The sequence below is a fragment of the Mus caroli genome, unplaced genomic scaffold, assembly GCF_978045245.1.
Source record: "Mus caroli unplaced genomic scaffold, Mus_caroli_1 scaffold_16, whole genome shotgun sequence".
NCBI classification, from domain to species: Eukaryota; Metazoa; Chordata; class Mammalia; order Rodentia; family Muridae; genus Mus; species Mus caroli.
This window is the reverse complement of record NW_028227271.1, coordinates 93,628,176-93,642,197: the sequence shown is the minus strand read 5'-3', so window position 1 is coordinate 93,642,197 and position 14,022 is coordinate 93,628,176. Positions and strand designations below refer to the sequence as shown.

Below are 14,022 nucleotides of genomic sequence, written 5' to 3'. Positions count from 1 at the left end.
GTATATATTGTTTCCTAAGTGGAAAGTATTTTATTAACTAATGCTTCTCAAGGGAAGTTTACCTTAAATCCTTGCTCTCACCCAAAAGATTCAGAGACAGTATCCTTTTATTATTTAGTGTTTTAGTTTACTACAAAAGGTTTTACAAAAAAATAAAGAAAGCTTTTATAATTGTTGTTAATTGGTAATTAAAAATTAGTTGTGCCCAAGACAATTCTTTGGCCAGAAAAAACATTATTGTAAAGTCATTTTTCTCATCCTCCCAGCCGATCGTTGGCCCACGTGGGCCCAACTAGCTGCTGTGGGGCAAAGTCTTAAGACACACAGTTGCCCCTGTTCCCAGCACAAATAATCTGGTTGTGTGCTGTAGATGGTGTTTTAAAATGCTGAACAATCAAACCTTAATTTATATATTAATAATCAATGCTATATCTCTGAGCTCATAATTACTTAAAATTGTTCGTCCCTCAGATACTATTAATTCTCAAATTTACAATTGCTTATACATATTTCTAGTTAATAAATAAATAAATGATGCATGTGTGACTCTTAATAACTTTTCAAGCTTTCTAGTTACAACCGTTCCTTAAGAAAAATGATTGAAAGTGCAATTAGTCACTGCCCCTTTACAGCCAAATATTTAAATGTTTTGTCCAAAAAGTTATTAATTCAAAAGGTTAGATATTGTAAAATTTTAAGCTTTAACCTCTTAAAAGACAAAAGAGAAAAATTGTATCCCCATATATACTATTTAGTGCATTTCCATGCACACTATTTAAATCATACCTTTATTTTCAAAATTTGAGATTAAAATGTCAAATTTAATAAATGCTTTTTAGTATCTTAAAAGGATCTACTTATTGGCTTATAGATTGATCCTAAAACAGCTACCTTATTAGCAAAGAAAAAAAAAAACAGGTTCTCTCCACAGAACGCTACAAAAGCATATTAGTAATTCGTGTGCCTAGCTGACAGGTAAGTTAACTCAGTGTCCTGATTAAAAGGACTAAAAGATTAAATTCATGTTTTAGATCCATCCTTGCTTGTCATTTTTCCAGTTTAGACTAACTTCTAGCCTTTTAACTTTATGGCAATAGTACATCAGAGACTGTATATTCAAACTTAGTAAAATTAGTCATTTAATAGAGTCATAATGATTTTTCACTTTTCTTCAGTGTGACCAGCCATTCTAACTCAATTTTAGACTGGTCTAATATTCAGTCCAATTATTAGAGATTCTAAATTACCTAGCAAAGTTAATTCAGAGCATATTCCCCAAGGTCACCAAAGGCTCATCTTGCCTTATTTGTCCTAAACTTTTTGCAAACTGATATTAAAGGTCAGTCTGCAGTGAATCGCCACTGACATCCAGTTACTTCTAATTCTTATTGATTAATAAATTGGAAAAACCCCCTAACTACAAATAAAAGGATCCAGTTCTAATCTGGGGAAGGGGCTCGGTTTGTGTTTTTTCAAGAGATAGAGATAGAGCACGGTGGCTGCCAGAGAGATTAATTAGTCAGATGAACACACATTCCAAATCTTCTTATAAGTATCACCTTGAGGACTAAAATTCCTCTTTTGCTTAAAATTCAGCTGGAAACTGAAACTCCTAAAAAGCTGTTTTCCTGCTACTCTCTGAGCCGGCTCCCCCACAGGAGGCCGGAGACTAGCCTTAACCTTAAAATTTGCAACTGAATAAATTACCTTGACTTCTCCAAAAAGAAAAATTGCATTGCTACTCTCTCATTGTCTAGATTTCTTTCTTTTCTCAAGCAGGTCAATCTACATTCTCCGCCGGACCTGCAGGCGTGCCTAACCCTCCCCCAAGAGCACCCAGGTGGACTATTATCTTCCTTCCAAGGACATTCCAGCACGTGGCTTTCAGTCTGAGATAAAATTTAAATTTACCAAGAGAGCTAGGGTAGTAAAAATTTCAAATATTTACAGAGATTAGTTCTTATTTTGATAGACGGGCTTAGTCCCTTAGCTGGCCTCTGGCTTTTCACCCTTGCTGTTACTGCAAGGTGTCCTTAGTTCCTCAGGCTAGAGAATAACAGAGATAAAGAAAAAAGACTTCCAGCTCCTATTTTAACCACAGTTAGTGATGTTAATACTGACATAATTCTTGTCTAGGCCTTGCTAAATCTGAGGTTGACAAGTCTCATATAGAGACCGTGCATCGCTCAGAACTGCGCGTACTGATTCATAATCATATGAATACAGTATGGATACCGCTTGGCGCAGGAGATTACTGCGGAGGGAAGGTCCAGCTTGACCGTTTCTGAGTTCCCTGTGCGACACACCTATTTAAAAGAGGTTGGTATCTGACTCCAGCTAAAAACCAAAAATACCTAAGGCTCTGCCTCCCCTCCCCAAAAGATACCAAGAGCCACAGATGTGAGTTGTTATAACGCTCACGGGAGGAATCGGGTCAATGTCCACCCAAGTCAAAGTTAAAGGCCCACTCATCTACGGATGAGAAAATCATTTGATCACCTCAATTAAGCGTTGCCTATTTTAACTTAATTAATAGGGGGGAGAGAGGTTGGAGACCTTACTGTCGAAAGGGCAAGCCCTTCACTGCCTCCCACCCAAATAATAAAGCCAACTGGCCTTGTACTAAAGAGCTGGTCTTACTCCTTCTCCCTGTTTCCCTGCCTGTCATCCAAAATTGCGGAAGAATATCAGCTCAGTGTTATTCTAAATTTGTTTAGTCAAACTTAGCCAGGGTTCCAACGCCCTACTTAAAATGCAACCAGGTAGTTACCTATTCAGCACTAATTAGCATTATAAAGTCAGAGCCTATTCTGTTGTTAGTGGTTTACTAGGATAATAAGGACAGTCTTAGCCAGATACAGTTTACCATTAGAAAAGTTAGGGAATCCCACGGAAACAGGTTTTTTCTTTAGCCCTAAGAACTCAGGCAGAACTATTGAACATAGATAATTTTTCTGCCTCAGGCCAGCCTTTTCTTTTTTTTTATTTTTTTTGTTAACTAATGGGAGGATATGTGGTCTCCCTTTCCCCCATCTGCTTGAACCTGCTTGCTCAAGGGTGGAGCTACCTGCTCATTCGTCCTGCCATGCCTACTGCTGAACCCTGACGCTTTGTTGCCTGGAGGTACACACGTGCTCGTCCTGCTACTGGACCCTGAGTTACTTGGCGGGAAATCGGGTTCCCTCCCCCTTCCTTTATAACTGAGTGTCTGGAAATAGTAAAATTGAGCTTTGATCAGAATCTTGTCTTAGCTTCATTCTTTTCTCTCGCCGCCTAGGCCCTCTTCTCTTCCAAGTTTCCAAAATGCCTTTCCAGGCTAGAACCCAGGCTGTGATCTGCTGGCCGGACACAACATTTAGTGTCCCTTCTATTAATTTTAAAGAACCTATGAAAATATATCAATGGGTAGTTAATCCTTAGGATATGACTAATATTCCTACAGTATGTCAGAAGTTCATGGCACAAGCCATCCAGCCTATAAGACAGCAGTGGCCAACAATATACATCATACATTATATGGATGATACTTTGTTGGCAGGAAAGAACCCTCAAAAGCTACTTCTATGTTATTAGGACTTAAAACAAACACTAGCTAGTAAGGGACTACAAATAGCTCCAGAACAGGTACAAACTCAAGACCCCTATAATTATTTAGGCTTCAGGCTTACAGATCAAGCTCTCCACCCACAGAAGGTTGTTATTCATAGAGGTAATTTAAAAACCTTAAATGATTTTCAAAACCTGTTAGAGGATATTAGTTGGCTTCACCCATATTTAAATCTCACTACTAGAGAGCTGAAACCTTTATTTGATATGCTTAAAGGGAGTGCTGATCCTACCTCCCCATTGGGCTTTAACATCAGAACAATTATTGGCCCTCCAACAAGTAGAAAGAACTATTGAGGAACAATTTGTTACACATAGATTTCTCCTTGCCTTTGCATTTGCTGATTTTTTTCAATACAGCTCATACACCCTCAGGATTGTTACGGCAAAATGATCCTCTCTTATGTACACACTTAAAGGTATCTCCTAATCAAAATATACTACCATACTATGAAGCTGTAGCCCAAATGACAGTTTTAGGAAGAACAGGCTCTGACTTATTTTTAGCAAAGAACCTGATGTTAATATCCAACCCTTCAATATGGACCAAAATAATTGACTTAAGAAACATAATATGGAATGGTTGCTTGCTCAAATTGGGTTCCAGAGCATAATAGACAATCATTACCCTCAAGATAGACTGAAAAAATTTCTCAATGTACATGAGGTTATATTTCCAAACATGACTTCTTTACAACTTCTGTATAATACTCTTTTGATCTTTACTAATGACTCTTCCTAAGGGCACACAGGATTTCTGATCAATAATCAAGAAGTGATTATAGATACCCCTGGACTTTCTGCTCAGTTAGTAGAACTAACAGCAGTTTTGTCTTTCAAACTGAAGATGATGCTTTCAGTCTTTTTACTGACAATCTATATGTGGCCCAGTCTATTCCTTTATTAGAGACCTGTTGAACCTTTCACTTCATTACCCCAGCTGGATTTCTATTCTCACAGTTGCAAACCCTTATTCTAACCTGAAAAAAAAAATCCTTTTTATATTGGCCATATACGAGCTCATTCTGATCTTCCAGGACCTTTGTTTGCAGTTAATGACCTCATTGACAAAGCCCTAATAGGAGACGTGTTAGCTGTAGATCCTGTTGTTTTGGCTAAATGTTTTCATGATTAATTTCATCTCCCCAGCCATACCTTAAGACTCCAACACAACATTATGAAGGAACAAGCTAGAATGATTGTAAAGCAATGTCCTGATTGTGTCACATCTCCAGTTCCTCATTTGGGGGTCAATCCCTGTACTGGCTATTTTTGTGTCAACTTGACAAAGTTGGAGTTATCACAGAGAAAGGAGCTTCAGTTGAGGAAATGCCTCCATGAGATACAACTGTAAGTCATTTTCTCAATTAGTGATCAAGGGGGAAAGGCCCCTTGTGGGTGGGGCCATCTCTGGGCTGTTAGTCTTGGTTCTATAAGAGAGCAGGCTGAGCAAGTCAGGGGAAGCAAGCCAGTAAAGAACATCCTTCCATGGCTTCTGCATCAGCTCCTGCTTCCTGACCTGTTTGAGTTCTAGTACTGACTTCCTTTGGTCATGAACAGCAGTGTGGAAGTATAAGCTGAATAAACCCTTTCCTCCCCAACTTGTTTCTTGGTCATGATGTTTGTGCAGGAATAGAAACCCTGACTAAGACAATCCCCAAGCCTTCTACCCGATCACATTTAGCAAATGTATGTGACCCATTATGCAGAATTTGGCAAGTTAAAATATGTACAGTTTTACATAGACATTTACTCAGGACTCCTTTTTGCTTCTCTACATAAGAGCAGAACCCTCCAGAAGTGTAATCAATCATTGCCTACAGGCCTTCAATGCCATGGGGCTGCCTAAACTCATTAAAACTGATAATGGACCTGCTTATACTGGAAACAACTTTGCATCCTTTTGTGAAGAATTTGGCATTCAACACAAAACTGGCATACCTTACAACCCAAGGAATTTTAGAGCATGCACATCACACTCTCAAAAATTGGATCTATAAAACAAAAAAGGGGGAAGTTGTACCCCACAAGGTCACCTAAGGCACACTTTGCCTTTACCTTATTTATTTTAAATTGTTTGCAAACCGATGCCAATGATCAGTCTGCAGCTGACCATCACTGGTGCTCAACAACTTCCAATACTTATGCCATGGTCAAATGGTGAGACCCCTTGACTAACACATGGAATTGTCCCAACCCTGTCTTAACATGTGGATGAGGTTCTGTTTGTGGTTTTTTCACAGAAAGAAAATCAAGTCCAATGGCTACCCAAGAGGCTGGTATGGCAGATGGATACAGAACCTGTTACAGATCCTGATAATAATATCTTCAATATTTGGGGATGATCATGAATCCTCATCAACCTGCTAAGTTGACCTGGAACATGGTTTCCATGATTACAGGGGAACGGGCGTCTGCTATTACCTCAAAGAGTCGTCCCCCATTTACCTGGTGGCCAGACCTTGTGTTTGATCTTTGCCAATTGACAGCTGGTCTGGATACCTGGAATATTACCACAGCCTCTGGTGCCTTATGTGGCTCACTTTCATATTTTGATAAAAACAGGACACAATATGCTACCATAGGCTGTGGTAACCCTCTGTCTCACTGCCACCTTTTAAATACTGACCTATTTTATGTCTGTCCTAAAGATCAATCTGATGGAATTAAGCAATACAATTGTGGTGGAACACAGCATTTCTTTTGTTACTACTGGAACTGTGTCACCATGTGTGATACATCTTGGAACCCTTCCTCTTCTTGGGATCTAATTACTGTTAAAAGAAATAATTCTAACACCCATGGTTGCTTCAGAGGTGTTAGTCAATTGAATTGCTCACCATGTGGAAAGTTTGGTGCATGTAACCCTTTTTTACCAACTCAGGTTAAAACCTAAAAGAAGATTGGCTTAAGGGTAAGACATGGGGACTTTGATTATACAAAAAATGATATGATGATGGGCTACTTTTTACCATTAAGCTTAAAATAGAGGCTATTACAACTTCTGTAGGACCAAATAGAGTAATAGTACAGCAATCTAAGAATAATCAGAAGAAGCAGCAAAAGCCCATACCTTCTCCTATCACCCCAAGAAATTCTACTTACATGTTTTCTACTTATGTCTCTATAATGACTGTCTATCCTGAATTTTCTAACCCCCTTACTGAGCTAATGAACAGCATGTTCCGGGTGTTTACTGATTCCAATCCAAATATTACACGGTAGTGTTGACTTTGTTATGGTACTGCTTCACCCTATTATGAAGGAATTGCCTTCATCTCCACTAACATCTCTCATTCTAATGTTTCTACATCCCATTGGTGGAATAAAAATTTTGGAAGAGGAATTTATTTACAGGAAGTTTCAGGGACAGGAACTTGCTAAGGCCATGTTCACAAAGGTTTTAAAAAAATATGTAATCAAACTATCAATTTCTAGTTCCTCTTCCTATGCCATTCCCTCATCAGAGGGATGGTGAGCCTGTTCCACTGGACTCACATTCTGTAACCATACACAGGTGTTTTATACTTCTAAATATTTCTGTGTCCTATTCCAGCTTATCCCTAAACTTATTTACCATCCTCTTGAAGAACTCCTTGACCATTGAGATGGAGGGCTGTCTTGTTTAAAAAGAGAGATTGCCACTGCACTCACAGTTTCCATCCTAATGGGCCTTGGAATTGGAAGAACCAATACAGGCACCTCAGCCTTGGAATTACAGGGAAAAATTATGAATTACTAAGAACTGCTATAGTTACAGATATTGAGAGAATAGAATCTTCCATCTCTCATCTTCAGGAATCTCTCACCTCCTTGTCTAAGGTACTTATCCAGAATAGGAGAGGACTCAATCTTTTATTTCTTCAACAAGCAGAATTATGTACAGCTCTAAATTAAGAATGTTGTTTTTATATTGATCGTTCAGAAGTAGTTAAGGATTTCATGGCCAAAGTTAGGGAAGGACTAGCAAAAAGGAAGAGAGACAGGGAACAGAATCAAGGATGGTTTGAGTCTTGGTTTACTACTTCCCATGATTGACAACTTTGATTTCAACTTTACTTGGACCCCTGATCATTATTCTGCTACTTTTAACCTTTGGGCCTTGTATCTTAAATAGATTGGTTGCCTTTATACAGGATCGCTTTCAGCAAGCCCGACTATTTACCATGGCAGTTATTAATTGCTATGAAGAAATGCATTAAGTACTCAGCTTTGATATGTTCTTCGTGACTTTGGTCTGACTGGGAAAGATTGTGTTATAGAAGACCGGTTAGTCAATGTCTGGTAAGAGCTTGCATGGGTAGCCAACCTAAGACAAGCATGGTCACCTGGCCAATTCCCTAGTAGAAATTATGGAAAACAAAGAAAGCCTGTGCCCCTGTCCAGCAACTAGTACTGCCATCTTTTAAAAAATAAAAAGAAAATGTGACCTCCTCAGCCTGTAAAAGCTAAGCAGATTTTGAACATTTGCACAATAAGCTTTATCGGCCTGAACAAAGACATCTGCCTTGGCTGCAGCTGCGAGTTTTGACTTACTAGAAATAGTGAGCTACTAAGAAGTGGAAACTTATTGGATTGGCTGCTGTGCTGTTGCTACCCTGCATTACTGTTCTGGGGATGGGTTTTGTAGGTTTTCCCCTTTATAAACACTGTGCTGATTATTAAACTTTGAGTCTCGATCAGAACATTGTCTTGGCTCCTTCTCTTGTTCCCTGTCCTTTTCATTTCCAGAACTCCTTTCAGATGAACCCTGTTTGACCATAAGCCGCTGGACTGCTACATTACACATTGAATGAATGTTCTCACCCTTGATCTAAAAGGGCACAGGGGTACTTGACACTTGCTACTTTTACAGTTGGGGGGGGGTCCCAGCTGTCACCACAGACAAAAGGATCTATTGCATTTACCTTCTATGTGTTTCCCATTATTAAGATGAAATCCTGGAGGCAGTTAACATATAAAGAGGAAGACTTTATTTTGACCCACAGTTCTGGAGATCCCAGTCCAAAGTGAAGAAAGCCCATGGATTTGGGTCTCTGAAACATCATATTGGTCCTTTTGGACAGAATCTGCTCACCCAATGAGCAGAGGAGCACAGCAGGGCAGGAAGAGTAAGAGACAGAGGACCTACATTTTCTTAAAAAAAAAAATCCCAGAATACCCAGTAGGTCTCACTCTTCTGATAAGGTCTGTTTCCTTCTAATTGCATTATCTCCTTTACATATGAGCTTCTGGGGTAGGGGTTCACTGATCTAAACCATAGCACTTTCTGGAATGGCAGAACCCCCACTGTGGCCCTTCTCATAGTTGTGTCTGCTTTTGAGATTGTAAGCTCCTATAGGTCAGGGTTGGTATAAGTGTCAGGGTACATTCTCTCACATGAACTGAAGTGTAGTTGACCCTAGGGAATTTGTACTGCTACCAGTTTGCTCGGCAGAATTGACATTCCCCTCATTGATAAACTATGCCACAAGGTATCAGAAAGGTGTATCTAGAAAGACACCTACAAAGGAAGGTATTTTCAAGTAAAAAGAGAGGTTATTATTTTGAAATTGCATGGAAAATGGCTTTGTAGTGGCATACCTTATCCATTAGTTACAGGTTCATCAGTGTTGTAAGATGCCTATTTAATAGTCATGAATCTGTATTTCTCTTTTGTAGAAATAGTGAGTAGTGCTTTACTGCTTTTGTTTTGTTTTGTTTTGTTTTGTTTTGTTTTGTTTTGTTTTGTTTTGTTTTGTTTAGGGCAGATTTAAAATAGGTGTGGCTTGAAAATTCTCCCTGTTCTCAATGCACAAGCCCATTAAGAACAGTATTTGGGAGGAGAGGGAGGGGATGTATTCAAGCTGGGTCTAAGGCAGAGTGGTCTTAGGATTCTATTAAATAAGGGGTCTCAGATGAGTGTTGAAGATGGGAAAATAACACAGAGGAACAGACCCTGTGAGGCATCTAGGGCACTTGTCCTTGATGCTTGGTGTCCCAGGCTCACCAATGGTATGAGTTCCACTATAGCTAAGGGCTAGAAAGAGTCACAGACGAGGAAACAACTCTCTAGATAGTGGACACCATACAGAGGAGCTGCAGTGGGCAAGTAACCTTCCTGGAGACAGCCCACTTCTTTGCATGGCTGCAATAAATATATTCTGAAAAGGCACAGCCCCAGGGATTTCATCCCAGGATTGCTTCTTGCTGTTGATGTGCCTTCTCACACTTGTCCTGGCTGAATTCCTCATTTTTCTGACATGGTGTGATTAGGCAAAAAAAAAAAAAAAAAAAGACCCTTTCTGCCTATAGTTTGTCATAATTGCTTCCTGGATGTTAGCCCATTCTGTTGGGCAAATTTCCTTTAGATCAACATGAAGACGAACTTTCATGAAATGATCCTGTTTAGATGAATTGATGGTTTTATAATTCCTGGTAATGATTTTACAGAATAACTGATTTGATTCAAATAAGATTAAGAAGTCAAGAATTTAAGATAGTTGATAGAAAGTTTAAAGTTAGAATAAAAAATTATAATGTTTCTCTTCCTGCAAAATAATAAAGGTTGCATAGGTTGGGAAAGGATTACAGTAAGCTGTCATGTGTTACAAGGATGTAAATTGCACTAGGAAGAAAAATAGAATTGGAAAAAAATAAACGATTGAGGAAAACATTCATTCTAGGTTAGCTCCAGATGAGGCCACAGATCTTGGTGTACACCATGGTAAGGCCATGAACAGGAAATGGCTAATTCTATTATGAATGTAAGAATAGAAAATAGATGATTAGCTAGACTTAAAAAATAAGACATAAGACAGGTGGCCTGTTTCTTGGCAAAAGCTTTGTTAAACTATGACATAAAAGAATATTGCTTTGAACTTGTACTGAAAATGTGGAATAAAAGGCAGATAAAACTGCTGCTTTGAACTTATAATGAACTTGTAGAATAAGAGATGGATAAAAATATCTAGTTAGGTATACATATTAGTAGAAAATCATGTAATCAATAATCCTGCTGTAACTCCCTCTTGAGTAACAATTTTATCTGTTTTTTTTTTTTTTTTTTTTACTTTTTATTAGGTATTTTCCTCATTTACATTTCCAATGCTATTCAAAAAGTCCCGCATACCCTCCCACCGACTCCCCTACCCACCCACTCCCACTTTTTAGCCCTGGTGTTCCCCTGTACTGGGGCATATAAAGTTTGCGTGTCCAATGGGCCTCTCTTTCCAGTGATGGCCGACTAGGCCATCTTTTGATACATATGCAGCTGGAGTCAAGAGCTCCGGGGTACTGGTTAGTTCATAATGTTGCACCTACAGGGTTGCAGATCTCTTTAGCTCCTTGGATACTTTCTCTAGCTTTTCTTATGTAGAGAACTGACTTAGGGGGCAGAAAAAGGCTAAGAGAAAAAATTAGGTTAGAGCTTATTTGCTGGAGTTTTGCTCTATCCACCAACTCTGTATACATAGATGTACGTAAAATGGATAGGGATTTTTCACCAAAAATGGATAGGGATTTTTCACCAATGTGTGAATGTATGTCTATCTGCCTGCCTGTCTGTCTATCTACATGTGTATGTGTGAAGTTGTTGGCACTTGCTTTTTGGCACCTGATTTGCTTCATCCACTAAGTTTGTGTGTATGAGTGTGTGAATTTTCTCTTTTCTTTCTCTCTCACCAGCCCTCAAAGGGTTTAGAGTTCAGAGTTTCTTGCTAGTCACAGAGAGTGCTGACCCTATAAATTGCCTGCTGTCATCAGCACGGGGTCCATTGGTTAATGTCAGCACCAGCCCCAGTCGCTTACTCTACACTTGGTTTTCCTCACTTTAACATTCAGTGTCAGAACTGGCCTTTAACTGGTCCTAGGGAAGGCAGATGTATGGTGCCAAAAGAGCTCTCAGTGGCTGGAAGAACCCCAAAGTTTGGTATACTGCCTTCTCCCATGGTGCAGTGGAAGAGGAGCTGCCCCAAGAATGATTTTTGAGGTTTAATTTTCCATGGATATTGAATAAACAGAATAAATTGATTTGTAGAAAATTAGGGCATTAGTATTTCTCATACCCAGAGTTTAGGGACAGAGGCTTATTTCTATTGTTACGTTTCCCCTTCATAGCCCCTGGCAATTTGGAATGAGGGCTCGGAGGCTAAAGTTCAAGAACCTACTTCAAAATCAGGAGGTGGAAGGATTTGTTCTTGGCAGAATACCAAGACAAAAGTTCTGTGTCCTCTGAAACAGATGTTTGTCTCTGAAGGGGAATCTGCTGAACCAGGGGAGGCCACTAGGAAAGGAATGCAGTAGATTAAGTCTTTGTTCTTTGTAAAAGAATTCTGTGTAATAGCTAAAATTGAGATGTTGGAGGACACCAGAAAGAAAGGGTTGAACTCTCAGGATTAATATTCATTTCATAACTATTCTTACCTGGAAATTACAGGCATGGGATTGAGTAGTTGCTTAATATTGTGATGACTTGAGGGCTTTGTATTTTTTGACACCTCATAGGGCTACTGATCCTTGCCTAATAGCTTTTGAGCTCTTGTGGGCTAAGAGACAATACAATTACAACATTCTTCCATTGTTCCAGGTCAGAAAGCCTAGTTTTTACTTTTCACCTCATTTATGTACTGTAGAATCCTCCTCATCTGCGCTAGATTATGGACTATAACTGTAACTGAAATGGTGGCATTTATTATGCAGCTGTGAATTATCGTGTTAAGTTGTTACCTTCAGGATGTCTTAAATTTTTTCTTGAGCTTGTCTTCTAGCTGGAGCCCAGGCTGTGCCCAGCCTAAGGCCAGCATGAGGTCCTGGCAGCAATGCCAGGGTTGGGTGGAACACTTACATGGACAGTCTCTTGGCAGACCTTTAGCCATCGTTGGCTACAAGGACTCACCTTCGATCTGGGCTGCTGTCCCTAGGAAGACCTTCATTAGCATTAAGCCAGTTGAGGTTGGTGTTTTGGTAGGCAATGGCCAGTCAAGATTTTTCATAAATGGGCTGACACCTGGGGCCCAGAAATGTTCTGTGATGTGCTATTCACTGCTGCAGGATGGGAAATTTAAAAAGGTTCTTTGTACCAAGAACATGGAGGAGAACCCACCTTCAATGTCATTCTCACCATGACTACCAAGACACTGATACTGCTAATGGGCAAAAAGTTTTTCATGGTGCTTTGATCAACAAAACATGTTACGGAATGGCCACCCTGTACTGACTGACCCCATCTGCCCCTCTCCCATTGCTCCATTCAGCTTTTGCACCCCTTCTTTTCACCCCCCCCCCACAAAGCCATTTTTGTTTGGGTCATTACCTCATATTCCTTATTGCTGCAAAAACCACATGGGATTTTCAGGGCTGGGAGCTGGGGCTGGACAAACAGTTACCTCCCATTACCCATACCCCTTTCTGTGTGTGTTTGGAGAAAACATATTTTTTTTCTGAATAAGAAAAAAGATTCTGCTAACATCACCACCACCACCACCACCAAAATGATTGAATGAATGAATGAATGAATAAATAAATGAATTTTCTTGATAAGCTTACACCACTCCATGGACGTAGTAAATCTCAATTTCCTAAGTATCACCTGCTGCCCTTTGTATGGCTGGGCAAATGGGTTCTGTTGTGTGGCATTTGAGTAGCTTGGGAGATAAGGCAGCCTTCTGTTTACAGTGCCTTTGCTTTCTTACTCTGCTGCCAAGGCCAGACCTGAACACATGGTCCTTTCCACACCACCTCTGAGTGCTGAGATCACAGCTGTGCTGGTTAGGTTTTATCAACTTGATACAAACCTAGACATACTTGAGAAAAGGGAATTCCACTTGATGACTCCCTTAGATTGACCTGTCTGTCCGTATGCTTGTGCAGATTTTCTTGATTACTAATTAATGAGGGAGGACTCAGCCCACTGTGGGCATTGTCATCCCTGGGCAGGTGGTCCAGGTTGTATAAGAAAGCAAGTTTGGCCCTTCTGGTCTGACCAGCCCCGGGGTAGCTAGGGCGCAGAGTCGGCTGACACCCGCCAGCTACCCACAACACCCTCCACGGGATCTTAAGACTTCTGGTGAGTGGAACACAGAGCCTGCTCCAATCCAATCGTGCAGAAACTGAGACTGCATTAGTTAGGGAAGCAGAAAACCCAGCCTGAGTAGGGGCACAAGCCCCTTCCGAGCTGACCAGCACCAGGGTAGCTAGGGTGCAGAGTCGGCTGACACCTGCCAGCTACTCACAACACCAGTCACGGGATCTTAAGACTTCAGGTGATCCGGCCACCCTCCCGGACAGAGGACAGGTCTCCACCCGGCCAGGGAGCCCTTTGCCTCAGGATCAGCTGAAGCCATCTTGGTTCCAGGACTCTGCTGAACCTAGTCTGCACAGGTGAGAGTGTGCACCACAGAAGCTGACAGCTTCTGGGATAGGCAGGAGCCACAGAGC

The 14,022-nt window shown here is 40.4% G+C and overlaps 1 pseudogene; it reads left to right on the top strand.

The window, feature by feature from the left end:
* The first annotated feature begins 5,755 nt into the window (after positions 1 to 5,755).
* LOC110310740 (profilin-1 pseudogene) lies at positions 5,756 to 12,802 on the top strand (annotated as a pseudogene).
* The last annotated feature ends 1,220 nt before the right edge of the window (positions 12,803 to 14,022 follow it).